Raw genomic sequence first — 15,340 nt, forward strand, 5'->3', positions numbered from 1 at the left:
GGAAGAAAACAGCAACATCACCAGAAATTGTTCGAAAAATAAAGAAGCGACCCTCATCGCAGTGACCGAAAAATGGCTGGTGAGTTAAACATATCGCAATATTCCATTCGGCAAATATTGAAAAATGAGCTCGGAGTAAAGCCATTGAAATTCCAAAAAGAGCAGGGACTTACACCGCAACAGAAAGAAAATAGACTCAAAAGAGCTAAGAGTTTCTTCGCTTGGTCGAAAGTGGTAAACTGCCGAAATTGGGTTTCTTCGATGAGAAAACATTCGTTGTCCTGCAGTTTGTAAACAAACAAAATGATCGTGTTTACTTGCCAAAGAGGTCATCTGAAAATATGCATCTTCGGTTGGCCACCAGAACTCAAGCGCCGGCCATGGTGATGGGGTGGGTCGCCACAACAGCCGATGGTCGCTCTTCCCTCGTATTAATCGATCGTGGCATCAGAATAAATGCCGAATATTATCGAGAAAATGTTCTGAAGGGTGTATTAAAGCCTTGGGCCCGCAAAGATTTTGACCACAGACCTTGGACATTCCAACAGGACTCCAACAGCACCCTCTCACTCACAACGTGTACCCGAGAATGGTTACAAAATGAGGTTCCTCGCTTCATTTCCAGCGCACAATGGCCACCAAAATCTCCGGATACCAATTCGTGGGACTATTGTGCGTCTGGAGTATTTTAGAAAGCAAGGTTTGCACTTAAAATACCTCAAGCAAGCGCTTCGCCGGGAATGAGCGAAAATACCGCAGAGCAACATTCGGGCAGCGTGTGACGGCCGTTTGAAGGCCATAATTCGTGCCAAAGGTGACCAATTCGAAAATATAAAAACTTATTGTAAAATGTGATGGTATTTCCGACATTTTTTGCTTTCATTCAACAAAAATTAAAAAAAAATGTAAAAATTATGGCATTTGACTTTGTTGCAGTTTTTTATCTCACTCTGTATGTCTAAGATATCGTATAGCCCACATGCAACGGTACCCCCCGATATTCGATATTTTGAAGATTTTAGAGAAATTATTCACCGGATTTGTTTCAAATTTCGTATTTAGAATTCGTAATGAGTACTACAGATTATGACAAAAAATTGCGTATGCAGGTCCAGGCCATTGTATAGGGCCCATATTACCGTACCTCCCGATATTCGGTACATTGATGATTTCAGCGACATTATTCACCGGAATTGTTTCAAATTTGGTATTTGAAGTTTGTAATAGATACTAAAGCCTAAAACAGAAAATCGTCTGTGCAGGTCCACATCTTCGTATAGCGCCCATATAACGGGACCTCCCAATATTCGGAACTTTGATGATTCTAGCTATACTATTTACCGATTTTTTCAAGTTTCGCATTTGCATATTGTAATGGCTTATGACAATTTTTGTCGGCTACATTCGGTATTTTTAAGATTTTAACAGAGATTTAAACGGATTTTATTTTTTACAAAATTTTCCAATTCGTTCCCAATGGTTATCTGAAAGACTCCAATAAGAAACCCTAAAAAATACTGTACAAAACAAAAAATAATTACGGAGAAAATTCACCAGAAGGAGGACACGTGTGTCGGTGTTTTGAAAATTTATATCGCAAAGTTAGCTAAATAGAGGGGAGCAAGTTCTCCCTCGGATTAGGATACCTCGGAATTTTAAGGTTAAAATCTACTATGTATGTGACTTTATGCAAAAACCTATAGAAGAATAACATCTAAGATAAAAATATTCCTCATTATATTTTATTATAAGCCATCCAAAGAAAAAGATCTCAATTCCTACTGGATATTAAAAAAATATTTCTGTTAATACTTCCAAAAGAAAAAACCAAAATATTTCATATTTTTTTCTCCCTCCTATTTATGAAGGAGGTGCCAGGAGGAGTGGACATTTGCACAAAAGACCTTAGATTAAGAAAAAATATTAGGATGTGTGTAATTCGGATTTTATAATCGTTTTGGTTATTGAAAACTTTGACCCTTTATCTCAATGTTGTTATTAGTCGCTTATGTCGCTTTTTCTGGCAGATAATTGGCTATATGTGAACCCTTTATAACTGTACCTGCGATATTGGGTATTTTTATGAATTTGGAGTTCGCAAGAGGTAAATTGCCTGTGCAGATCCACGTCTTAGCATAGCGATACTCCCGGAATTTATTTGTTTTAGTTACATTTTTCAAGAGAAATTTCTAAAATTATCTGCCACCCACGCTGGCAGATAATTGATTATAGAGATTCACGTTTTCTTATAGCCCCATCTGAGTTTAACATATAATATTCAGAATTTTTAAAATGTTAGCCGCATTTTTCAGTGGACTCTTTTCGTTTTGCATGTTCTTTTCAAATGATGAAGGGTATAAAAGGTTCGGCCTGACCGAGTTTTTCTGCTTTTTTACTCTTTAATTCTCCCAACTAATTACTGATTGTCTCTCCATTTTCAGACACAGATCCAGTATGGAAATAAAATTCCTGTCATTATTACACATATATTCTACATATATAGCAAATATAATTTACACACGGAGCTAAAACAACCCTAAACTGAAGTTAAGCAGAATCCAAGCGGAATAAACGCCGAAGTATAACAACAACAACAAACAAACAACAGCAACTCGAAAATCATAAATAAAGAAAACACTGAACTTATTACTTAACATACAAAATGAACAACAATTTTTTGCCAAAAAGAAAATAATGAAAATATATATTATTATATATATACATACACAAGTCAAGTAGTATATATATATATAGAGAAAGAGAGAAGCAAAGCTGGATGGAGCAAGCAAACAATAAGTAACCCCTCCCCCGAAAAAAAAAAAAATAAATAATAAAATGCTACATAGAAAGAACTCATGCAGTTAGATGCAGAAGAAAATTACATTTTTTTGTTATACCACAAAGAGGAAGAATTTAAAAAAAAATATTATAAAAAAATGTCAAAAAAAATATATAATTTTTATTTTATTAAAGAAAAATAAAATACAAAACAAATAATGATATATATATTAAAGAAAATAAAATGACTGGCAAGTGACCAAAAACGATCTGGGTTTTCAAACAACAAAAAATAAAAAAAAAAAAATATTTAAAAAATAAATAACAAAAAAAAATAATTTTTATACAAACCAAAAACAAAAGAAAAACAACATTATAATGGGAATTTATAAGAAATGATATAATATTGCGAGAAAAAAAACAAAACAAAAACAAATACAAGTAGAAAATTAAACCAAACAACAACAAAAACTAATTTTACAAAATTATTAAAAAACAACAACAACAAATGGATACTTATCAAAAGCAAACCAAACAACTGATAAAGAATATTAAAACAAATTGTTGATTTAAAAATTATATTAAAAACAAAATAATAATTATTAACAAAAAAAAAATAAACAGCTGAGAAATCCTATAAACAAAAAATAATAAATTAACACATGGGCGTAAGGCTCCCAGGACTGGTCAAGAAAGGAAATCGACAAGTTTCAGGCAATTCAAGAAGTTTTTTATATATTTTCTTGCCTTTTAATTTATTTTTATCCGTTCCCCTGGGACCCCACCAGCCCATGTGTTAAAATTTATTAAATTATGACAAAAAAATATTAGCAAAGATTAAGAGCCGTTATTAAGCTGCAGAGGAGTAAAACTTTTTAGCATTTTAGCTTAGTAATTATATATTAAACAACAAAAATAACAACAACAGCCGTTTAACTGCATCAACAACAACAACAAACGTAAGGAGATATTGCATTCAATGACAGAAGGCCTGGCTGGAATGCATGCAGCTAGCAAAGCAGTTGATGATAAACTTGAATATATATTAACAAAAATTTCGAATTTAATTAAATTTTAAGTAAAAACCAAAAATAAAAAAATAAAACAACAAGTTAAAAATGAAACATATATATACATAATATATTAGGCAGTAGGTGAATAACAAAAGAAAGTAAAGAAAAAACTGAGAAAAAATTCAAATATTATTTTTAATAATTATTGAGAAACCAAAAAAAAAAAAAAACTAATATTAAATAGAACAAACAAAAACAATTATATACACACATATATTATATATTATTTATAAAGAATAAAAATTTAGAAATTAAATGCAAAAAAAAAAAACAAAATTATCAAACCCCGCCCTTACTAATCCCCAAAAAACTAACACACAAATCCCAAATTCCCAAAAGTATTTTTTGTTAAATAATTTCGCTCTTATAAAAAAAAAATAAAGGTTCTTGGACCCCAAACTTAATGATAAGCCTAGAAAAAGAAACCACAACTATATCATTTTTCTCTTATCATTCTTAGAAAAAAATCACTAACACAATTTTAAAACTGTTATAATTTTTTTTTTTGGTTTAATTTTTAATTTTATCCCAAAACCCCCGAAAACACTTCAGTATTTGTTTCATAGAATTCCATCAACATAAAGTACTTACATTTTTTTTATAATTTTTACACAAAATCTTTATAACAAAAAAAAAAATATTTATTAAATTAAAAAAAAACACACATCACAAAACAACCTTAGATTTAGCTTGCTTACAGAAAAGAATATATAATACAGGTATATTTGCTAAATAAAAACCAAAAACAAAAACTTATTTATAACAATAACAAAAAATTAAAAAAAAACAAATAACAAATAATTAATTAATAAATCATTATCAATCCTATACAGCTAATTATTATATTTGCACATTTTTAGAAGAAGATGAAAAGAAAAAAATTAAAAAAATAAATATATATAAAAACTTAAAGCCTTTTTAAACAATAATATTTAAATAACTTTTTGGTTAAATGAAAAATATTAATTGCAAAGAAAAATATTATTAATTGAAAAATAATATTTAATATAATTTTTAGTTTTTTTTTTTTAAAGTTGTGGAGGCAAAACCAACAAATTTAGTTGGCAAACATCTTACATGGAATGGTAATTTATTTTAAAAGAACTCTACATTTCTCAAGATCACAAATTAACTCGAATTGTTATACAAGTTCAATTTAAAAACCCTTCATCAAAGCCCATAGATCAAACTGTTATATTTAAAATATATTGTTCATGTACTTTGACATGTTGCAAAACTTCTCATTTATTCTTCACACATTTTTTGTAAAACTGTTATAATGGAATTTTTCACTGCATTACATTAACAGTTTTAATTCTTCGTAAAACTGTCATACTGGAATTGTTCACTAAATTACATTAATTTCTATGCGAAATTAATACTCCAAAAGTTTTATGTCTTTCCAAAACCTTGTTAAAACTGTTATACAATGAAAATTAACAGATAATAACAATTTTCTGCTAGCTGTTATAACTAGAATACTACCCTTTTCTAATTATTGCATAATAAAAGTTTAAATATTACCCAAAACCTTATTAAATGGAACTGTTATACAATATATGTTTTTTCGACCTCTCAACATTTTATGATTTTTTCAACATTATAACGATAATATAATAATGAAAATCATTTTCTTCGAAAATTGCACAATTTATAACAATTTTATTGACATGCTTCAAATTACCGCAACAGTATAACAGTATTCATCATTTATATAACTTGCCACCGATTATTTTCGCTTTTTATGAAAATTGTTATACAAAACGAAACTGTATTATTTAAAACTGTTATATAAATATTAATTCTTTATAACAGTTTCTATTGAAAATTAACCGATTTGCTACAAAAATCCTTTTGTTGTTTACAATATATTATAGTTTATAACAGTTTTAGTGACGAACTTCAAATTTTCATCAATTTGTTGTTGTTATAATGACATTATTGTTATTGTATAACAGTATTCGTCATTTATAAGTTCACAGCGATTATTTTCGTTTTTAAAAAAATGTAATACGAATCGAAACTGTTATATAAATATAATAATATAAAAATAATAATTTCCAGGCAATTTTTTCACATTTTATGAAATTATAAAAGTTTAAGAGCTAGGAAGAATTTTAAAATATTCAAGTGAATATTTCTTGTCCAGTGTTTAACTGTTATACAAAAATCTCTCTTCCTTCCAAAAATTAAACGATATTTCCCAATTTATAACAGTTTTTAATGACTATTTTCAAATTTAGGCGAATCCTCTTTACTTTAAAACTGTTATAATGGAATTTTTGTTACTTTATAGCAAATTACATCCTTCAAATAACTTCTCAGCTATTATATTTGTTTTTTTTTATGAAAACTGTTAGACAAATCGAAACTGTTATAATGTCGTTAATTAAAAAAAAAACTGCTTAAGTTTGGAGTACTCCTCTATTGACTTAACTTCACAAAAAATTAAAAATTTTTAAAGGAAATTTCAGATATTCATAACTAATTTACCAACATATTTTTTTAACAGTTTGATGCAGTAATGAATCAATTTTTCAACTATGATATTTCTGAAAATATTACTTTACAGATTTTTTTTTTGATAGAACATGCAAAAGAGACATGAAAATGTTCAACCTAAGACTGTTATACACACAATTTCTTAAAAAACAATTAAGATTTATATGACTATTCTATGATATTTCAAAATGATATAAATGTTATATAGCAATATTTTTTGGGAGAAATCCCCAAAAACCACGCAGATAAATTTAAATTTCTCAAAATGAAGACGGAGTATATGGCATTTCTTTCAAATCAGAGAACATTTCTAATATTTAGAAAAGTATAATAGTTAACAATTTTGTGTATAACAATTGCTAGAGTAGTCATATTTTTTGAAACTCATTGTATTGTGTTTTATTTTCACGGTAATTACAGTTAATAACATTTTCAATCTGTATAACAGTTGGTATCACAAATGAATCCAAAATAAAAAAAAATATTTCATACAAAAGTACCAAAATATATCTGGATTGTTTGTTCATTGATAAAAAAAGGTTATACAGAAAAGTATAACAGTTAACAATTTGGTGTATAACAGCCGCTATAATAGCTATAATTTTTGAAACTCAATCTTTTGTGTTTTATTTCATCATTTTCAATCTGTATAACAGTTTATAACACATTGTATATTCAAACTGTTATATATGTTATAACAAAGAAAATTCTGAACTAAAAAAAAATATTTCATAAAAAGGTACCAAAATTTCTGGTCGACACTTTAAAGTCGACTTCAGTAATCGTTAGATAGAAGCCAAGAGGATCTATGAACGTGGAAACTCTATTTAATCGGTAATTAGCAAATTTCCTCCATTTTGTTGGTTAAAGGTCGTAGCAGTACAAAATAATGGACCTATTCGATTTTTTTAATCTAAATTAAATCTTTATGATGTCATTACGATCAAAATGTTGAAAATGTAACTTAGATTGTACGACGGTTCGTAATAATTTGTATAACAGTTTGCTAAACAGCAATATTTCCAAAACAAAAACATTTCTTAATTTCCAAAAAAAATATTTTTAACATTTAAATCTTCAATTACCATTCCTTAATCCAAAAAATATCAAAACCTATTGAAGAAGAGAAAATTTTTAATTGTTTATTCTTACTTTCGATTCTAAGTTCAAGAACTACATGCCCCTGCCCCACGCAACATATTTACAATCCTGCTGCAAAAAGAAGGAAATCTACAGCTAAATAAGCCAAATATAATTAAACCAAAAAAGAAAAAAAACAAAAATTTAATAATAAATTTAAAACAAAATTCTGAGAACAAATAATTACTACTATTGTATAGCAACCAAACAAAAAAAGTTATTAAGAAAGAAATTAAATTATGATTAGTAATGAAAACCAAACAACAACAAAAATATTTTAGTATTATTAACAAAATTATTATTATTATTAAATTATTATAATTGAAAACAAGGAATGCTAAAACAAAAATTATTAAAAAATTGTTGACAACAAATAATAATGATAATTGATCTTTTTGAATTTTTGCATTATTAAAACCAAATATGGAAACAAAGAAAAAAACTAAAGTTGCTATTTCTTAAATTTTAAAAACCAAAAACTAATACATATGTTAATTAAATTTGTAACATTTCATTTTAAGTGCAATAATTTGTTAATACATATAATTATAAATAATTATAGTTTTTCTTAATTATTATCTTTCTTTGGATTTTTTTTAATTTGAATAAAAACAAACAAAATGAAAATTATAAAAAATAATAATAAAATGAACCTTAAAAATCAAAGGTTTCCGTCCGTTGTAAACAAATAATTATTATTTTTTTGTGACACAAGTAAACATTTATCAGACTTTTTTTTTCGTTAAACAAAAAAACTGAATAAATTTTTTAAAAGAAAGCTATACATTTTGTCGTGCAAGAAAAAAGGGATTTGGGAATGGCCGAGGATTATGGCGTTTCTCGCTTTTCAAGATAAAATGAGTCTCTTTTAAAAAACCGTCTCTTATTTTTAACTGTTATACTGCAAAGAGGGTCGTTCCATGGAAATTTTGCATGCTTTGTTTAGTGATAAGTTAACATTGCATCATGATACGCAAATTTTTCATATAAAATCCTTTGCTAATAGATTAATATCTCTGTATAACAGTTTGGAATTTCGGAATAATATCAGAATTTTTGCTTAAAAAAAATTGTAATAACAATAAGATTTGGCAAAAGCAGGTATATCAGTTTATGCTAATGTATAACAGTTTATTATACTGTATAACAGTTTGAAAAAATTTGATAGTTTTTTTTAAATATTGCAATTTTGAATCATTTTCCAAACAAACAAAATACTTTACGAAATCGCGGCATTTAGGAAATTAGTATAACAGTTTTGAAATCTTCACCTGTATTTATAATCATATTTTGTATATTTTCTGAGGTTGTGAAACCAATTCCTCTACACTTTGAGTATAGATCTATATGAAAAATATCTAACTGTACTACAAAGCAGTAGCTCAACAATTCGAGCAAAAGTCTGCGAAAATTTCTCCCTACAGCTGAGCGTCAAAAGTCGTCATCTATATAAAAAATATATAACTGTTATAAGTTAAAACATATATATCGAAATGTAAAAATAAAATGTTTGAAAAATTGCATAGACCGTAAAAAACAGTATAACAGTTTAGAATGCTGATATCTCGTTGCTACATCTTCTCATCATTTTCAAAAAAAAAAAAAACGTTTTAATATGTATTTAAAAACTTCCCAATTTTATATGTATAACAGTCCATGCAAAACTGTTATACTGTAGAAATAATATCCAATTAAGAAGCAATGTGTAATTTTCAATAATTTGTCAATACGTATATAAAAAGGTTTCCACATTCATATATAACACTGTATAACACTTTGGAGTTTGCAGAATATAATTAATATTTTTACATTACAATTTTTTGCGGTTCTAATATTTCAAATTGACAGTGGTCATGACAATGTATAATGGTTTATAATAATTAGATTTTAATTGGAATTTTAAAGATTGTATATAAAACTGTTATACTAAGAAAGGAATTACCTCAAAATTGGCAATCAAACTTGCAATATTTTAGTGAGACGTTCTTGGGCAATTTTAAACATAATTTACAATATTCCAAAGATTTTAATATCTGTATTACAGTTTAAAACAATTTGTAAATTGCTTTAAAAAATTCCAATACAAAGTGTAAAGACACTTAAGTGTTATACTCTATTTAGTTGTGGAATTGCTAATGATTTATGTTGATGTGTAACGGTATAACAGTTTAAAACAATTAATAAATTGCTTTGAAAATGCAACTGTTATACTGCATTAAGTTATAGAATTCCCACTGATTTATACCGCTGTATAACGGTATAACAGTTTAACAGTTTAAAACAATTAATAAATTGTAAATGTGTAGACACATAAGTGTTATACTGTATTTAATTATAGAATTGCTAATGATTTATACCGCTGTATAACGGTTTATAACAGTTGACTAATTTCTATTAAAAACACTGTTTAATGTGTATTAATTTTTCTACATTTTTGTATTATAAAGTACACCAAACTGTTATACTGCAGAAGCAATGACTTCAAACCCAATAAAACGAGTTGAAAATCATTTTGCTATATTTGATTATAAAAATGTCCTATAAAGACGGTATAACAGATAGAAATTTAATGATTTTTTCCTAGTTTTTCTTGAATAGACTACTCGAAACTGTTATACTGTTGAAGTAAATGCACAAGATATTCACACATTTTTGGTGTATTTAACCCAGAATAGTTTGTAAAAGAAAAATCCTCTCAAATGCCTATAACAGTTTGAAAGTTACGTAAAACATAAATATTATTTATGTTTCATGTTTTCAATGGATCAAACAGGTGAAATTAATTGTGTATAACAGTTTTTTACATAGTATAACAGTTTATAACAGTTTGAAAAAATTTCGAAAAATCGACGCCCACCAATATAACAACCTTTCCCACCATCTTTGTACGACAAATAAGCTTTCTTTTTAATATTTTTGACCAAAAATTATCAACATTGTTGATGCATTTTTCAATTTTACCCCAAAAAAAGAACACCTTCCCTTGTTTGCCTTAGGTTTGCTCGTTTGTTTTCTAAGCCAAAATAAAACATGTTATTACCTTATTTGCAAATGTTTTTTTTCTTTTTCAGTTGGCAAGTAGACAAGTAATTATACATATATATACAATACAATTAATATTAATACCAAAACAAAACCAAACTCTGTACATATAAAGGCAAACTGAATGGCGGATGAAAGTCCCCCCTTAAAACCACCCATAAGTAGCAGTAATTCTTAGCTTGGGAAAGCATTCAAAAAATATATGAATAAAAATACAAAACAAAAAATAATGAAATGTTTTCCTAAATCGAAGAAACTCTACTAGAAATGAAAAAAAACAAACCAACCTATATATTATTATATTATACAATTTTATAAAGAAAACAAAATAATTATAAATTATACTATTAAACAAATTCAAATCCACAAAGATATATACAAACACACATACATATATTGAAGATATAAAATACAAAATCTGAAAACTATAAATTTTAATTTAAGAATTCTAGAAATCCCCCCTCCCTCAGAAAAAAGAGCATGACGCAGAAGATGAAAATGTAGTTTTTTAGAAAGGCCTATTTAAAAAAATACAAAAAAATGATATATTATTATATATTCATTATTATAAAAAGAAGGGGAAGTAATTTTTCCCCTGGAAACCAAGGAAACATTTTTTTCAATAAAAAAAAAAAAATAAATATTAACAACAACAACTTTTTATAAGGCCCTTATGCGACATTAACCAAATACACTTTAAAACATTTAAAATTTATAATAAACCAAAAAAATTAAAATACACACAAACCCCAAAGTTATACACTCTAGTCAAATTCAAGTTAATTATTATAATTAAAAACCAAAAACAAAAACTTAACAAAACAAATATTATATTACATTAAAACTATCAAACCGAAGAAGAATAACCCCAATGAGATGGAGAACCAAATGAAAATGGAATTTTACAAAAACAACAACATATTTTCTCTTTGTATTTTAAATACCAATGGAAAATTTGTAAAAACCCCTAGAATCCGCTAAAATACCACACAAAATGGAAAAGAAAACAAGAACCAAAAATACAAGGAAAACACTTGAAAGAAAACTGATTTTGGCAAACAAAATTTAAAAAGAAAACAAAAGAAAATTTTGCAAATTTTATTTAGAAATATACCAGAAAAAAAAAATATTAAAATCACACTTATACACCAAACACTAACACATACACACCCAACACCTCCAAATCATAAAATACGTTATATTTATAATTTTAATTTATATAAATTAAAAAAAGAAATGAAAACAAGAGAAATAAATAAAAAATAAAAACTTTTGAAAAATCCACAAAAATAAAAAAAATTGTTTTATTTTTTCCTCCCATTCTAAAAATTGAAACATTTGACAAAAATTGGGCAATGCTTTTGTTCGTTCGCTTTTTTTCTCATAAGTTGGCAAAAAACGGGATCATTGTTGAAAAAAAAAAAAATGTTGCAAACAAAGATATTTCGAATCTTGTTTCCAATTGGTTTGTATTGCTTTTTTATTTATTTCTTATATTTAAATTGCTAAAAAAATATGCATAAAACACCTACACAAATGGGCTGTGATTTGAATATTTAACAAAAAATAATAAAACACTATAAAACTCACACCTCACCCACACCAATACAATATTTAGAAAACAATTGATGTAAATTTAAAATTTCCAAATACTTTTTGATGTCTTTTTGATTATTAAAACGCAATAAATCACTAAGGAAGAGATACAAATGTCCATTCACGATACCTTGGCGCATGCGTGCCATGTCCTATTCTTACGCCAAAAATACATGAAAATACTCAAGTAAAATATGTTTCAAAATTTAAATTTCCAGAAATTTCTTTACGCCTGTTTGAAATTAAGAGAAACATTTTGCAAATTCAATTAAACACTCAGGAACATATTCAAATTTCCATTCAGGAGACCTTGGCGTATGCGTGTTGTCGTTACTTATACGCCGTCTGGTCTTTAAAAATGTCATTTAAATAAACAACTTTCAGAGTTATTTTAAAATTTAAAAAAATTTATTCTTGAGTTCAAATATCGATAAGAGTCATAAACTTGAGATAGAAAAAAAAATAATTTTGTCTTGCATAAACATCATTGTACTGTACAAATATTTTCATTTTAATGAGAAACTAAACTATTTAGAAGAGTTGATTTTTACATATCAATTCAAAATATACAGGAATTCCAAAAAAACATTCAGTCAAAGCCAGTTTGAATAGCGACGCCAAACTACGAAATTGTACAACAAAAACTGAATTGGGAAGAATAAATATCTGAAAATCTTTAAAGGGATAAAAAAATGGATAAATTTTCTGACTTATGTATCAGAAAAAATTAGCTTATTTTTGGTCTTTCGATTTCTGATTGCATAAGTGGTTATATTTCTTAAGAAATCCATCAGCGACAGCTGCCACGACAATACTATCCCGAGTTGGATTTAGTTAAACATTAATAAAATTTTGAAAAATACAAAGGTTTCTGAATGACTTATTTCACATTTGCCTTCGAATCGACGCATAGATTATGTTACATCGTCTAAAGAATGAGAGATATCATTTAGGCAAATTGATGTTGAAAATGATTGTAAGCAAATTGTTGGATTTGCTTAGGAATTGATTACTTAAATTAAATTACCTAAACCTATTGGAATACAGTAAGAATACAAAAAAAGTCTTTGGTACCTAAGAGCAGGGCCTTCTTTTGTTGTCAAACACAACATTTTGATTAAAAACATATATAAATATTTCTTTTCTGATTAATGTACATACATTTACAACATTGAAATGGTTTTGACGCAATCCATATGGAAAACATTTCGACTGAAAGAAAATACTTGGTCCAAAATCTGCCTCCTGTGTGACCTTATTAAAAAGGTCTTACTTAAGACAATTAAGCTGTAGTATTTTTTCCTCTTGAGTCGAAGTAAATATTTTTCTGACTTTATTTGGTAAAGCTGAAAAAATAAATAATCAATACTCAGATTCGTGGCGTATACGTATTGTCGTTGCTTATCCACAATATGGGACCAATATAGTGTCTCTAAATCGAATTAAAACTACACAATTTTATTCAGAATTTAATTAACAAAAAGACTTTTGCTTTTCTTAATCAAATAATTTATTTCTATTATAATAAAAACCCGAAATCATTTTACAGAAATAATTACGGTTATAACATAAAAAATATTAAGAATTTTAAAAATTAAAGTTTTTCTAGATAGTTTCTATGCTCCTTTCTATCGAAAAAAACTCTATAAAAGCTCAATTGTTGTAAATGTCTATAAAATCCTTTAATAGACATTATAAATGTATATTTCAAATATTTATTTATATTTGGCGTATACGTGTTATCAATAATTATACGCAACAGAGTATTGTAGTTAAACGGCAATAAAATATAACGATTTGAAATAATACAGGTTCTGGAACACAACTATTAATAATTAAAAAATCATACGCAGCTACTGACCTTTCTGAAAGTAAACTACTATTAAATTTTCAATTCAATGTCTATAAAGATCTAAAGAAATACTTTGGAATTCAGCTTTTTGTTGCATTTTCCTGTTTTAATAAGCCCTACACGTATTGATATATTGTCAAGAAGAAAGTGAAAGTAAGAAAGTTCCCTTTCATAGTTAGCAATGAGTTGAGTTGATTAATGAGTTAAAACTAGAATTGTGTCAATCTAGTTCGACCGAACTAACTGGTAGATACATATGTAGTTCAAGAGCTCCGGTCGTTTGTATGCAAACTCTGCCAATGATATGGAATTTATGAAATACGTTTACACACTGCTGTACTGTACCTTCTTCCAAAAATAAACATTTTAAGGTAACAGAAATATATTTAAACAAAACAATGTTACTTTTATTATTATAACCATTATTATAACCATATGATCATGGCTTGTACGAAATATGAGCATAATGTAACTGTTCTTCTGTTCCTCTTGGAATAAACAAAAAATTAAACGGTACTAATTTCATTGGAACGTATAAGTGGTTTCATTGAGTATACGCAACATATACCTTTATGCGAATGTTTCTCTTTTCATATTTCAAATGCCTAGTGACACTCATATAAAATTGGGCAATATCATTGCTAGACAGAATCTAGCAATTTTATTTAATTCTGGGTATGAGTTGTTATTTTTTAGGAAATTTCTAGAATTATTGTAAACTAAATGTATTTATTGGACAAGATTCAAAGAATGCGTGAATTAAAATTTTAGCTTGAAAGGTGGATAGGAACTGGTGAATACTAAAAGTTACAAATCAACAAGATTCATAAAGTAACACAAATGTCTAACAGGAAATTGATATTCTAACAAAAGCAAATTTAAATTAAAAATATTTTGGAAGAGCAAAATAATTATCTTTTTTAAACCGTGTGTGACTAATAACAAATTTCGGCTAGGAACTTTATTATAACCCTTTGGTGTAATATCGGTTTATATATTTGTTTTATTTTATTTTTTTTTGTTACCGAAACAAGTTATTGTTCGCTTTCAATATTTTTCATATGTCAAAACGACAAACATATTTTTATTTCTTTTTCTTCAAATAATAAAATCAACAACAAAGATTATAAATTTTGATTTTCGTTCAACAATAAGAATTCCAAATTTTTAAAAATATTGGGACATATTTATTTTGGAAATAATACGTGATTTCTTCTTATTCCTAAAATATATTCAATTTCCCAGAACAAATTTGAAGCTATAACAGTTTGTAAAACAGAATATACCAGTTTATGCAACCGTTATAAATTTGAAAAACTACATAAAAATTGCATTCTATTATATCTCTTAGACAAAA

General features: G+C 26.9%; 2 protein-coding genes across 12 annotated transcripts in view; both read left to right on the top strand.

Annotated features, from left to right (window-relative positions):
- The window catches only part of LOC101901746 (CUGBP Elav-like family member 4), a 366,807-nt gene extending 363,408 nt beyond the window's left edge, over window positions 1-3,399 (top strand). For all 11 annotated transcript variants that reach the window (XM_059129090.1, XM_059129093.1, XM_059129095.1 and 8 more), the window contains one exon: window positions 2,442-3,399. The gene's annotated coding sequence lies outside the window, so the exon portion shown is untranslated. The remainder of the gene's footprint in view (window positions 1-2,441) is intronic.
- Window positions 1-15,340, top strand: part of LOC101900197 (pyroglutamyl-peptidase 1) — a 353,702-nt gene that overhangs the window by 75,291 nt on the left and 263,071 nt on the right. The window lies entirely within an intron of this gene.

The sequence above is a fragment of the Musca domestica genome, unplaced genomic scaffold, assembly GCF_030504385.1.
Source record: "Musca domestica strain aabys unplaced genomic scaffold, Musca_domestica.polishedcontigs.V.1.1 6, whole genome shotgun sequence".
Taxonomy (NCBI): domain Eukaryota; kingdom Metazoa; phylum Arthropoda; class Insecta; order Diptera; family Muscidae; genus Musca; species Musca domestica.